Here is a 15,774-nt window from a genome sequence, read left to right as displayed (position 1 = left end):
CCATGGTAAATTTTGACTCCTTCTTTGGAAGACACTATCAGAATTGCATTGTATTTTTGATTCGTTGGTTTTTTGAGAACGAGGGGAGGATTTGCATCTTCGCGTAGTTTACAAGTTGTCGGAAATGCCGTGGAAGGTCTAAACGAGCATATCTTTCTTTGTGTGATGTTTTTTGCCTAACTTTTAGACGATTTTTCAAAACATGGTCGGGAGAAGATTTTAATTTCTTTGGAGTCACTTCGTTTAATCTGACATCTTTGGAATTACCCGGTATACCAATATATAATTTCAAGGATATTGGTATGTCGGGTATTTCTAATGATGTCAATTAGACCTTCCACTACATTTTCTACAACCTAATATAAAGGAGAGATTTATGCCATTAGGTTTTCTATAGACTGAGGACTGTATAGACATATTCTTAAGGTAAATAATATATATAGTCGTCATTATATGACTTCATTGGAAGCACAGATCTATAGAAAGTGACCTTCTGCGTACAGTAGACCTTCTAAGAGGTTTTTCATAAAATGGACACATTTAGATAGAACATTGGAGAATCTTAGGGACTGTACCCTGTTCGTATATCATGAACAGGGTACAGCGCCCGCCGAGCAAATTGATAGCTCCACGGTATCCATGGTAAATAAGTATGATTCCGAGAAAATTAGAGAATATTGAAACAGTCCGTTAGACATTCCCTTGTGCCACCTGACCTAATTCCACTCGGGTTAGACCACTTCCCTATATAAGTATGCGACGCTAAGCTGAAAAAGGAAGCAGACCACTTGAAACTTTGCAACATCGTAACAAGCAAATTGTGTGGTTATGTTCGGGAGTGACTTAACCGGGAACTTAATCCGGGAAAAAAAGCATGACGGAACGGTTTTAAAATTTCGAGACGAAAAAGTGAGTAGACCACCTGAAACTTTGCAACATCGTAACAAACAAATTGGGTGGTTAAGTCACTCCGAATCCGGGAAAAAAGCATGACGGAACGGTTATCAAATTTCGAGACGTAACGGTAAGAGAACCAATGAAATAATCGATTTATTTAAACCGGAAGTTCATAAATCATTCCGATAGTGAAAGGGTATAGGAACCCACCTCAATTTACGAAAGAATACAACGAACATAACTCTACGAAACACGTCTAGGGACAGTAGTACAAAGCAGGCATAATTCGAAGTTGTTTTTTTTTTTTTTTTTTTTTGAATCGAGGTATGGAGTCTATATATATATACTATATGTATATAGACTCTCCCTATATTTTTCATGTTTTAGAAAAGCGTTATTAAGAAACGCTTTTCTAATATAATATGTATGCCAAGGACTTTACAATATCTTCTAATTTTGTTGAAGATGTCCACTACTTGTATTTAATTCACTATTTGGGTCTTTCAATGGTCTTATTTTTAGTTAGTTCCAAAGCACACATATTCTTATAATTCTTATAATTTAAATATTTTTTTATGTCTTGCCAGGCAATACATTTATGGAATTTTTATTAAATACACTATTTTTTTAAACCACAAATTTCAAAAAAAGAATCTGTTTCACTTTATTTTTCAGGCGATTAAAAATTTTGCAAAATCAATATGGTGTATTTCTCACACTCTCTCTCTCTCTCGGACACACAACCACTTGTAAACACTTTGGGAGTACATGACTCTCTCTCACTCTCTAATAACTTAAAAAAAACAAAACTTCCGATCGAATGAAAAATTAAAAAAAAATATACCGTTTAATAAAGGAACTTCGGCTATTTCAATAGAGAACGAACCGTGCGAACGACCGACCATCCGTCTACCAATCAAGAATAGTCGACAATATATTAAATGAAAGGAAGGGGGAGCATAAGAAAACAATAAATGATTACCTCTTGGGGGGTGTTTGTTATAATTATTGATGTTATTTGTGTTTTTGTTCTAATTGAATTAAGCAAAAACAAAAAAAAAAAAAAATGGTGAAATACCTCAACATTTTCACCTCTAAGCAAAAAGGGCCCCACACCTCTCCTACAAAACACCCCCTAGCAATTGTTATCTTCAAATGGTAATAGAAATTGTTATCTCAGAAGCCATATTACAAAAAAAACAACAAGAACAAAATATATAAATAAATATTGGACAAAAACCCAGCAGCAAATGAAAGAATGAAACACAGACACACACACTTTTGCAGACATTCCGAATATAAGATCACAACGTCGTTCATATGAACATTTTAGGGTAGAGAGAGGGGTGGGAGAAAAACAAAACACGGCAAATTATTTCATTTTCCAGAATTAGAGCAAAATGCTAATTTGTTTTTTGCAAAAAAAAGAAAATGATAAAACAAAACAAAAACAATAATGAAAACAAAAACCAAGAATAAAAATGTATTTGCTAGCGCGTCAGTCAGTAAAATAAAATTGATCTGTTTTACTTTTTGCATTGTGTGCGGTGCGGCGATTATCACCGTTTGTTGGTCTTTCGTAGCAGCGTCTGCACACAGGTCTTTCTGTCCGTCCGTCCGACTGTCTGTCTGGCAGATTGTCTGTTATTTTTTTTTTTTTAATTCCATACTATATATTTTCTTATTACCTACGTAATATGTACGTACGTAGGTAATAAGTACATAAAAAAATACGTATTAAAAATAAAATGAAAACAAAACAAAAGATGAAAAAAATAAATAGCAAATAGAAATTGAATGCGAGAATAACATGAGAGAAAGAATAGCATACATAGCTCTAAATAAATACCGCATAAACAAATGACAAGTGAATTTAAAAATATTTATGACACCACAACAACCGACCAACCAACACTAAATAACAAACTCATCACTGCACACACACACATACCCACACGAATTTATATACAAAATAAAAATAATTATTGAGATTAAAATCAAATCAGCTAAACATGAAAGCTTTTAACAAATTAGTTACGATAATTATGTTGTGGGTATGCTATTTGTGATCATATCGGTACTCAACCCTCCTTTACTGCCTTTACTAATACATGAAACCGTATAAAAGTTAAGTTCTACCGTACCGATTTTGTGCGTTCACAATTCAATAACATCCAATTAAACCACTTCTATTGGGAAACTTCTGCTAAAACCTTAAAATACAGGAAATCTATAAAAAAGCTATGTCAAAATATGGAAAATCGGTCCTATAATTAAAACATGGCCCTATATCATTATATGGAGGGTTGTGCCAAAACATTGATCTATATCGATAAATTTCTGGAATGTCAGTTTACAGCCACTTTAGTAGCGAATGCTGCTAAAATCTTCAAAATTCGAATAATCGGTCGAAAATTTTATATGGCGGATATATAAACAACTATGCTCGATATCGACAAATTTTCACCTCGATTGGAAAATGCTGTTAAATTCTTAAAGTCTTAAAAATACCGAAAATGAGATAGGGCTTCATATGGGACCTTCGTCCAAACATTGACATACATCGAAAATTTTCTTCAAAAGTCGACGCAGACCTAAGGATTAAATCGAAAAATTGGCCAATATCCAATATTTTCTGCAAGGAAAAAGAAGCCGGAACGCCCGGAAATATGAATCTACATCAAAATTGTTGTCCCTCCGTCCCTCCGATATAGGGACGGGAAAATTAAAAAAATACAGTCAACACAGACCTGAGGATTAAATCGAATCATTGGCCAATATCCAATATTTTCTGCAAGGAAAAAGAAGCCGGAACGTCTGGAAAGCTTTTCTATTGCGCAATTCCGTACAGTACAGGCCTAGTGTTATTGCCGAGACGCATAACATGTATATCCTGGCGTTGAACAGCTTTTCAACATTAGGTAATTTGTACCGAGCAAATTGATAGCTCTACGGTTTGCATGGTAAATAAGGGTCATGGCCTGGCCTAATTCAACTCGGTTCAGATCACCTCCCTCCCTGTCATAGTAATCCTTAATAGACCACTCGATATGTTATCATCAGAACACCAACTATTCTTGAACCATCATAAATCTGACCCCATGGCCTGGCTTAATTCAACTCGGTTCAGACCACATCTCTCCATATCATTGTCCTCCTCAATAGCCCACAAGACGCATAACATGTATATCCCTGCGTTGAACAGCCATACCCTTTTTTATATGCTCGGTTTTGGAAGGTAATAACCGTCACAACGCCCACCATGATATCTACCTTTCAACATTAGGTAATGTGTACCGAGCAAATTGATAGCTCTACGGTTTGCATGGTAAATAAGGGTCATGGCCTGGCCTAATTCAACTCGGTTCAGATCGCCTTCCTCCCTGTCATAGTAATCCTTAATAGACCACTCGATATGTTAACATCAGAACACCAACTATTCTTGAACCATCGTAAATCTGACCCCATGGCCTGGCTTAATTCAACTCGGTTCAGACCACATTCCTCCATATCATTGTCCTCCTCAATAGCCCACAAGACGCATAACATGTATATCCCTGCGTTGAACAGCCATACCCTTTTTTATATGCTCGGTTTTGGAAGGTAATAACCGTCACAACGCCCACCATGATATCTACCTTTCAACATTAGGTAATGTGTACCGAGCAAATTGATAGCTCTACGGTTTGCATGGTAAATAAGGATGGTCCCATGGCCTGGCCTAATTCAACTCGGTTCAGACCACCTCCCTCCCTGTCATCGTAATTCTTAATAGACCACTCGATATGTTAACATCAGAACACCGAGTATTCTTGAACCATTGTAAATCTGACCCCATGGCCTGGCTTAATTCAACTCGGTTCAGACCACATCCCTCCATATTATTGTCCTCCTCAATAGCCCACTCGATATGTTAACCTCAGAACACAGACTATTCCGGAACCATCGTAAAGCTGATTGGTGAGATTTTACAGAAGTCACCCAATCAAGGCTTCAGAGAGCTGCCCAATCCCTCACATTCTTGAACAACAGAGAGGAATACCCGGTAACCTGTCCCGGCCGCTATATATAACTGCAGCATGAATACCCGAATAGCGAAGGAGCTCATACTTTAGATTTTTTTCTTGGTGTACTGAATTATAAAAAGTCCGTTTTTTAACGGTAAAGTCACCACATGTTCATGGTCTTCGAACGTAAAATGACTGTAATCTTCGATCCACATTGGGTAGAAAATATCCTTACAATAAATTATCAATATTGGCCCAATTTACGGGATAGACCCCATATAACAGCACCTCATATTATTTGGAGAACGGGTTTCAAGGAAATTAACCGTAATTTATTATTTTAGGATCTCAATGGATTGAAAATCTTCCTACCGAAAATTTGATATTGATATTGAAAATTTTCAATATTGATTCAAGTTTTGGGGTAGGTCCCAAATAAAGGCACCGTGTTTTGGCGAGATTGGTCACGAGTTGGCTGTAATTTGGTATTTAGGGTTCTCATTGGACAGCATTGTTCTTCATATTTTGGATTATATGTAATTGGGTAGTAAATTTTTCTGCCAAAAATTATTAGGTTGGGGAAAAATAAATCGATTATTTGTATATATAGGACTTTATTTAACATGCTTCGGAATGTCCGATTTGGGCCAAATGCCTCTCTCATAGAAGTCCTGCTTTCTATTTGCAAAAAAAAACTCTAGTAGTCGATATTCATAATCCTCCCTAGATACCAAATTTTTATCATTAAAGAAATTTTGCAATGCAAGAAAAAGATGATAATCGCTTGGTGCCAAGTCCGGACTGTGTGGTCACTGTAGATGTGTGTGGCCTAGCGTTGTCCTGGTGGAACACGACACCTCTTCTGTTGCCCAATTCTGGCCGTTTCTGGTCAATTGCTATCTTCAAATGGTCCAGTTGTTGACAGTATAGATCATAATTTAGCGTTTGGCCATATGGCAGCAACTCATAATAAATAATCCCCTTCCAGTCCCACCAAATGCATAGCATTTGTTTGGCCACCGTTTATGGCGGTTAGCAGCTCTAGAGATTCGATCAATCATATTTTTTCCGTTAATTGGTGTGACACCCAAATATCGAGCTTCTTTTGGAAATTTTGGGAACATTTTTCAATCGAACTGGCTGTAAATTGGTATTTTTGGTTCTCATTGGCTAGCATACCTTCCTAACAAAAAATTTCAATATTGGTCTACTATTAGACCCCATTTTTATGATTGTAAGATATTTTAGCCACTTCAAACCGAATAGACTGCTATTTAGTATTTCTCCATGGTTGACAAATCTTCATAGAAAAATTTACCATGCCATATAAAAGTTCCAATCGATCTATTTAGTATTTTAAATGTCCACCTCCTCATGGTGCAGATTATAAAAAAAATGTATCTCATTTGAAATATCAATGGGATTAATGGGCAATATCCATGGACTATGAACATTTAGATATATCTAGAATTTCACAATGTTAATTTTGGAATACATATACACGAATATATTATTAATAGGCTATTTTATTTATAGTTCGAAATATAGATGCCAAGTCGGCGGCAAGTCATTAAACAAATTATATATTAAAAAAAACAAATAAACAATAAAAAATGACAACTTATGATATAAATAAATAAAAAATTCATTACTGAGTTCTTAAAAAAAACAAGTGATTCAATAAAAAAAATACAAATTAACTTACATTTTTTTATTATTTTTATTAAGGAGAAAAAAATTAAATTTGTTTTTTATATTTTAATTTGTTTTATTAAATATTTTAGTTTGTTTTATTAAATATTTTAATTTGCTTGTTTTTTTTTATTTCTATGGCACTGCTAACAATTTCACTTCGAATTTTCGAATCTATTTTTAAAAGACATACGTCAGTAGATATATATTTTTTATAAACAAAAAAAAATTTTTTTTTTTTTTGGAAAAATTTTCACTGAAGGTCTAGGCCAGGGTAAAAAATGACTTTTGGGAACCACGAGGGAAATTTTTTATATTTCAATATTTGTTTATAATATTTCTACATATATATTTCTTTGGTTTTTATATATTCAACCAATATTTTTTTTTGTGTTTTTTTTAAGTTTCACCACCCCGTGTTTAACTTTGTTTAAAATTCATATTAAATTTTTTTGTAAAATATTTTCACACTCCACATTCTGTGGTTATTTCCAAGAAATTACAATTTATAATTTATGAATGTAATGCACTCAGTTGTTAATAAAAAATTATGCACTTAAAACCATTTTCGAAAACAATTGGATGGCTATTTATTTACAACAACGAATTGAAACAAAAAATGTTGATGTTTGCCATAAATTTGCACATACACAGCCGGAACGAAGCAGAGAAGAAGAGACACACAAGGAGGAAGCTGTACATTTAATTTAATTTTTTTTTTTTTTTGGTTTGCAACAATGTTGAAAATAGTATTTATTTATTGCATTGCATTTGGTATTCTATAATTTTCAATTAAATATTTTTTTTTTGTTATTTTTTTTTCTTCGTAGATTTAAGAAAATTCACGAAAAATGTGATTTTTTTTCTAAATTTCTTACTCCCGCTATTTGTTATTTAGGGTTTTTTTGATTTTAGTTTCGAATAATTTGAAAATTTTCAGTTCAGTGTTGTGTGTTGTCAACGCTTTAAATGCCTGAGTAAAACTGAGGAAAATTTTCTCAGCAACAAATCAAAGGCAAAGATGAGCAGCCCATAAGAAAAACAATTTTTGAAAACAAAACACATTCTAAAAAAGAAAGTGAACAGCAACAGCAGAAGGAAAAACAAAAAATAAATTTTATTTAATTTCTTTTTATATTTGTTTTTTTCTTTTTTTTTTTTTTTTTTTGAATGTTTGCGGGGGAGCATAGCTTATTTTTTGCCAATTCTATTGAAATACTCCGATATCTATAGAGAGGGAGAAAAATTTCATATCTATCGCTCTTCATTTCCATATCTCATCATTTCATATCTCTCGCTCTCTCTCTCTTCCCCGAGATCATTGAATAAAAAAACTCATTAAAGATCATAAAGTATATTGTTTTGGGTTGCCAAAAAAAATTGACAATTGAGAGCTTGAGATTTGGAGAGTGCAATCGGAACATAAAAAAGAATTGTTTGTTTGGGGTTTTATGGGGGAATACCCTACGTAGATCATAACACTTTATGTTTATACAGATCCATAGAGACCAAAGGTCCTTATAAAGGGGCTCTATATAGAGACCAAAAGTTTTTATAAAGGCCCATGGGGCTCTGTATAGAGACCAAAGGTTTTTATAATGGCCAATGGGGATCTGTACAGAGACCAAAGGTCTTTATATAAAGGCCCATGGGGCTCTGTATCATCATTTCATATCTCTCGCTCTCTCTCTCTTCCCCGAGATCATTGAATAAAAAAACTCATTAAAGATCATAAAGTATATTGTTTTGGGTTGCCAAAAAAAATTGACAATTGAGAGCTTGAGATTTGGAGAGTGCAATCGGAACATAAAAAAGAATTGTTTGTTTGGGGTTTTATGGGGGAATACCCTACGTAGATCATAACACTTTATGTTTATACAGATCCATAGAGACCAAAGGTCCTTATAAAGGGGCTCTATAAAGAGACCAAAGTTTTTATAAAGGCCCATGGGGCTCTGTATAGAGACCAAAGGTTTTTATAATGGCCAATGGGGATCTGTACAGAGACCAAAGGTCTTTATATAAAGGCCCATGGGTCAAAGGTCTTTATAAAGACCCATGGGGCTCTGTATGGAGACCAAAGGTCTTTATAAATGGCCCAAGGGGCTCTGTATAGAGACCAAAGGTCTTTATAAATGGCCCATGGGGATCTGTATAGAGATCAAAGAACTTTATAAAGACCCATGGGGCTCTGTATAGAGACCAAAGGTCTTTATAAAGGCCCATGGGGCTCTGTATAGAGACCAAAGGTCTTTATAAAGGCCCATGGGGCTCTGTATAGAGACCAAAGGTCTTTATAAAGGCCCATGGGGCTCTGTATAGAGACCAAAGGTCTTTATAAAGGCCCATGGGGCTCTGTATAGAGACCAAAGGTCTTTATAAAGGCCCATGGGGCTCTGTGTAGAGACCAAAGGTCTTTATAAAGGCCCATGGGGCTCTGTATAGAGACCAAAGGCCTTTATAAAGGCCATGGAGCTCTGTATAGAGACCAAAGGTCTTTATAAAGGCCCATGGGGCTCTGTATAGAGACCAAAGGTCTTTATAAAGGCCCATGGGGCTCTGTATAGAGACCAAAGGTCTTTATAAAGGCCCATGGGGCTCTGTGTAGAGACCAAAGGTCTTTATAAAGGCCCATGGGGCTCTGTATAGAGACCAAAGGCCTTTATAAAGGCCCATGGAGCTCTGTATAGAGAGGCCCATGGGGCTCAGTGTAGAGACCAAAGGTCTTTATAAAGGCCCATGGGGCTCTGTGTAGAGACCAAAGGTCTTTATAAAGGCCCATGGGGCTCTGTGTAGAGACCAAAGGTCTTTATAAAGGCCCATGGGGCTCTGTATAGAGACCAAAGGTCTTTATAAAGGCCCATGGGGCTCTGTGTAGAGACCAAAGGTCTTTATAATGGCCCATGGGGCTCTGTGTAGAGACCAAAGGTCTTTATAAAGGCCCACGGGGCTGTATAGAGACCAAAGGTATTTATAAAGGCCCACGGGGCTGTATAGAGACCAAAGGTCTTTATAAAGAACCAACGGTTTTTATAAATGGGGCTGTAAAAACCATTAGAGGCCACAAGTCCTTATAAAGACCAATTGTTTTGCCAAGAGAATTTTTTATTGATTTTCATTCTATTTAACGTTCTCTCTGTCATCAGCTAATCATTGTTTCGTGGCGTATACGTAATGTAATTATAAAAAAACCGAACGATTCATGTAACGTATACGTCACCGTTTAAATACATTTCTGTGATTTAATATTGTTGTTGGACATTGTTTGGTTTATTTTTCTACGAAGAAACCCACACCTCCGGAAACAAAAGAAAACATGAACAAAAAAACCAAACAGCAACAACAAGAAGAATGCAGACGAAAAAAGACACATTTCATCAAAAATTTGTAAAGATTATTTATACACAAAAAAACGGCAAATGAATGAAACAAACTGCAGGAGGATATTTTTATGCAAGATTACAAATTGAAAATTCCAATGAAGTTAAAGAAAAACATATAATATAACAACAAAACCTACCAAAAAAATTCAAGAAAATTGTCTCCCCAAAATGTTTTTTTTGTTTTTTTTTTTAACAGGAAAAAACATAATTCGGACTTTTGAAACGACAATATCGAAAAACAAATATATATTCAAAAAAGAAAAGAAGATGAAAAAATAAAAAAAGAAAAATAAACGTTAACAAACAAAACGATTTATGTGAGTGGGTGGTTGCTGAACATTATTTTAATATGTTCGAACAAATATTAATAATAAATATTTTACAGAAAAAAAACGATAATATATACAACAAAAATATAGCATAATACAAAAAAAAAACACAGAACAATAATATACGATCCTGTTGTTTTTTAACGACGAAATTTGTGATCACTTCAAAAAAACACGATAAAATGGAAAATGGCAAAACGATTTCAAACAAAAGAAAAGACCACCAGCCAACCAATATTTTAAGCCATTAACAAATAACAAAAACAAAAGTGGGCGGAGTAGGGCGCCAGCCAGCCAGACCATTTGTGTATCAATTTCATATTGTTATTTTTGTTTTGTGGTCTTCCGACAGGAAACTAAACTAAACTCATAATAAATGTTCGCATTTAAAAGTTTAACAGACTATATGATGTAGCCATAGATTTTAAAAAGAAACGTGAAAACAATAAATCAAATCAATTAAAATAGTTGGTTAATATGTATCAAGAACCTAATAAATTCACAAAAAGTTCTCACTTTTTTTTATTCCATAGAAAAAATGTCAATGAAAATCACATTTTTCCTATACACAAAAACACAGAACCAAAGGTTTTCATATATTTTTTATAGAAAAAAAATACACAGAACCACAGGTTGTCATGTTTTTCAATAGAAAAAATTGGATGTCCTATTTTTGGATAGAAAAAAATTCACAGAACTATATTTCATATTTATACTATAGAAAAAACTCACAACCACATGTTCTCACATTTTTTTCTATAGACAACACTCATGTTCTCATATTTGTTTCTATAAAAAATACACAGAACCACAGGTTCTCACATTTTTTCTATAGAAAAAATCACAGACCCACAGTTTATATTTTTTCTATAGAGAAAATTCACAGAACCACAGTTTCTCATATTGTTTTTCTATAGAGAAAATGCACAGAACCACAGTTTCTTATATTGTTTTCTATAGAAAAAATTATCAGAACCACAGATTTTAATTTTTTTCTACAGAAAAAAATTCTCAGAACCACAGGTTTTATTTCTTTCTACAGAAAAAATCACAGACCCACAGTTTGTCATATTTTTTTTCTATAGTAAACACACTCACAGAACCACAGGTTGTAATATTTTTTTCTATAGAAAAAATTCACAGAAACGCAGGTACTGATATTATTTCTACAGAAAAAAAAAACACAGAACCACAAAATCTCATATTTTTTATCTATAGAAGAAAAATTCACAGAACTACAGATTGTCATATTTTTTCTATTAAAAAAAGTTTCAACATCTCTTTTTTAATCTATAGAAAAAATTAAAAAAAAACATGATACGGTATATAACGTTATTTCGGTATTTTGATGAGGTTGGATACCCAGATACCCAGATTGAAAGTTATGTCTATATAATAAAATTCACAGAACCTCAAGTTCTAATTTTTCCTGAATTGATATATTATCTACTATAAATATTTTCAAATTATATAATTTAGTAGTGTTTGGCGGGTTATTTGGGATACCATTTGTATTTTGTTTTTGCAAAATAGTCACGGTCACAACGTTATGTGCATTCGTCACAAAGTGACGACACATAGCAGTGGGAAATGTATTGTAGTTGTCTGTAAATGCCTTGTTGACCACGAAGTCAGGCGCCAACGAAACGAACTTCTCATTGGGGTCGTATCGCTGGTAACGTAAGAACTTCGAATTGTCACAAGAGACATTTGGGTTTGAAAGGTTTTTTGTAAAGAAGCTATTAATAGCTTCTGGGGAGAATATCCCAACAAAAAACTAAGGGAACTGATGAGGATCAGTGGCGAGATCCGAAACTATAGTCTTCCCTGCCTTACCCCTCGGCGGACAATGCCATACATTCCCCACTAATAAATAGTTGTTTTTTATAAAAACAACAAACTGGGATTAAGCCTGACTATTTTGCAAAAACATTATATAATTTAGATATTTTTTCCTACCATAGATATATTATCAATAGAGTCAATCATCCTATAAAGATAAAATGTGTACCAAAGATAAAGTATCAAAGGTTAAAATGTTCAATTAATTATCCATTACAGGTAAATTAACTGTAATAGATAAATTATCCACAACATATAAATTTATCCACTATGGATAATTTATCCACTATAGATAAATTATCCACCATGGATAAATTATTCCCAATATATAAATTATCTACCATGGATAAATTATCCACTATGGATAAATTATCCACTATGGATAAATTATCCGCGATAGATAAATTAGTTATTACGGATAAATTATTACTGAAGATAAATTATGCACTACAGATAAAATATTCAATATGGTTAAATTATCCACTATGAATCAACTATCCAATATGGATAAATTATCCCCTATAGATAAATTATCAACCATAGATAAATAATCCATCATAGATAAATTATCCACTATGTATAAATTATCCATTATGGATAAATTATCCACTATGTATTAATTATCCATTATGGGTAAATTATCCACTATGGATCAATAATTATATACTATAGATAAATTATCCAATATGGATAAAGTATACACAGTGTACAATGGATAAATTTTCCACCATATTGTATAAATTATCCACTATGGATAAAATATACACTATAGATAAATTTGCCCAATATGGATAAATTATCCACTATGTATATATTATCAACTATTATAAATAATCCACAATTCATAAATTATCTACTATAGATAAATTATTCACAATTGATAAATTATGGATAAGTTATACATTATAGATAAATTATGCACTATAAAAAATTATCCACTATAGATAAATTATAAATTATTTACAATGGATAAATTATCCACTATACATATTTTATTCACTATGGATAAATTATCCCCTATAGATAAATTATCCACTATAAATAAATTATCCAAATTTTCTACTATGGATAAATTTTCCATTATTGAAAAATTATCGACTATAGATAAATTATCCATTATGGACCAATTATTCACTATGGACAAATTATTCACTATGGATAAATTATACATTACAGATAAATTACCTATAATAGATAAATTATCTATTTTGGAAAATTATACAATATATAAATTATTCTCTACAGATAAATTAACTATTACAGATAATTTATCCATTATAGACAAATTATAAATTATGGATAAATTATCTATATGGGTATGACTATTATCTATTTTATAGATTATCCAATATATAAATCATCAAATTTAGATAAATTCTCCAATATAGATAAATTCTCCACTATAGATAAATTATACACCCAGAATAAATATGGATAAATACATCCTTGTTTTTAAATTCTATATTTTATCTATAGTGGATAAACTATAGAATATAGATAAATAGTTTGGATTGAAGATTTTGCAGGATAAATTACCTATAATGCAAATTCAATTACAAACAAGCCCTAAAATGTAAATTTAAAACTTATAGATAAGTTAGCCGCCTTCTCCCCGATGTTAATCTCAGGTTTAGATAATTATAGACATTTTTTAATTTAATTTGTTCAGATAAAACATCTGTGTCATTTGTGCGAAGTGATGTTCAAATTACTGCAGTTAGGCACTCGAGTTGAGAATTTATCCTCTTCAGATTCGAATAAAAAAAAATGGTTGGTTAATTTATTCTCATGAATTAAATTCATAAAATAAAAGGCAAAGAGGATCAACGACCAAGCAACAGGAAAAAAGAACAATAAAAATATAAATAAATATTAAGACAAAATATGGCAATAGTTTCCAAGAAATAAATTTCGCCGTAAAAAAAAACAAAAGAAGTAGCCGAAGTGTGCAGTAGATGATCGGCCTATAAAAAAAACCCCAGACACTCACTCCATAAATAACAATCGGGGTTTATTTACATATTTCCATATATGTATGTATATGGGAAATTGAGAATGTAATATTATTTCCCCCCCGAGATTGAATATTGAAAACTTTGAACAAAACAAAGAATTGCAACAAAAGACAATGAAAAAAATGAAAATAAACAGAGATAATTGCGTTAAGAAGAGGTGTATGTGCTTTTTACGTTTCAACTGAAACACAAAAGAACTTAAGTTAATTAAAAAAAAATTCTAAAAATTTGAAAACAAATAGTTTAGATTTTTTTAATTTTAACAATTATTTTGTTTTTGCAAAATAGTCAGGCTTAATCCCAGTTTGTTATTTTTATAAAAAACAACTATTTATTAGTGGGGAATATATGGCATTGTCCGCCGAGGGGTAAGGCAGGGAAGACTATAGTTTCGGATCTCGCCACTGATCCTCATCAGTTCCCTTAGTTTTTTGTTGGGATATTCTCCCCAGAAGCTATTAATAGCTTCTTTACAAAAAACCTTTCAAACCCAAATGTCTCTTGTGACAATTCGAAGTTCTTACGTTACCAGCTTGTTGGTATTACCAACAACAACTAGCAATACCAACAACAACGTTATGTGCATTCGTCACAAAGTGACGACACATAGCAGTGGGAAATCTATTGTAGTTGTCTGTAAATGCCTTGTTGACCACGAAGTCAGGTGCCAACGAAACGAACTTCTCATTGGGCTCGTATCGCTGGTAACGTAAGAACTTCGAATTGTCACAAGAGACATTTGGGTTTGAAAGGTTTTTTGTAAAGAAGCTATTAATAGCTTCTGGGGAGAATATCCCAACAAAAAACTAAGGGAACTGATGAGGATCAGTGGCGAGATCCGAAACTATAGTCTTCCCTCCCTTACCCTTCGGCGGACAATGCCATATATTCCCCACTAATAAATAGTTGTTTTTTATAAAAACAACAAACTGGGATTAAGCCTGACTATTTTGCAAAAACAAAATACAAATGGTATCCCAAATAACCCGCCAACACTACTTTAACAATTATGTTTTTCTGTGGGTTCTCTGTGGGTCCATCGTTCCCTTATCAACATGTATTCCACATTTGTTTAGTGTTTTGTTTTGAAAATTTATGAATTATGTTTATTTGCATTCCAGCCAGCCGGCCAAAGAATCATCCACATACATATGCCTGAAATATACATACACATGTATATGTGAGTGCATACGTAAACGACCTTCACAATTAGCGAGATACTATGTTGCCATTCAACAGTTCATTCTTGTATTTTTTGTCGGTGTTTATTATTTTTATATTTATGTTTTTTTTTGCTTTATTATTTTATTTCGGTGCTCGGCTAAAAGATTTACGTCAAAGAAATCGAGAAATGCGCGTTAATGATTGCAGGAAAAACGCCAAGGCGAAGCAAGCGAAAAAAAAATGAAAAATAAGAATGAAAATCTTCTTCTTGTTGTGAAAAACGACCAAATGAACGACTGACCGAATAACCAAATGGCCTGTGTGTCCTCCCCCTTCCACACACACACACACACAACACAAAATATTGAAAAAAACGTAGCTATGTATTTTCAAATATCGAAATAATAATGATTTAAAATAATTAAAAACTGATAAACATTTTTTT

The 15,774-nt window shown here is 33.0% G+C and overlaps 1 protein-coding gene across 1 annotated transcript in view; it reads right to left on the bottom strand.

Moving 5' to 3' along the window:
* The window catches only part of LOC133338139 (4-aminobutyrate aminotransferase, mitochondrial), a 129,270-nt gene that overhangs the window by 55,213 nt on the left and 58,283 nt on the right, over positions 1–15,774 (bottom strand). The window lies entirely within an intron of this gene.

The sequence above is a fragment of the Musca vetustissima genome, unplaced genomic scaffold, assembly GCF_032173495.1.
Source record: "Musca vetustissima isolate MV318-11 ecotype Yass unplaced genomic scaffold, APGP_CSIRO_Mvet_v1 utg32807, whole genome shotgun sequence".
Lineage (NCBI taxonomy): Eukaryota > Metazoa > Arthropoda > Insecta > Diptera > Muscidae > Musca > Musca vetustissima.
Note: the sequence above shows the minus strand (reverse complement) of the source record. Positions and strands in the feature narration are given on the sequence as shown.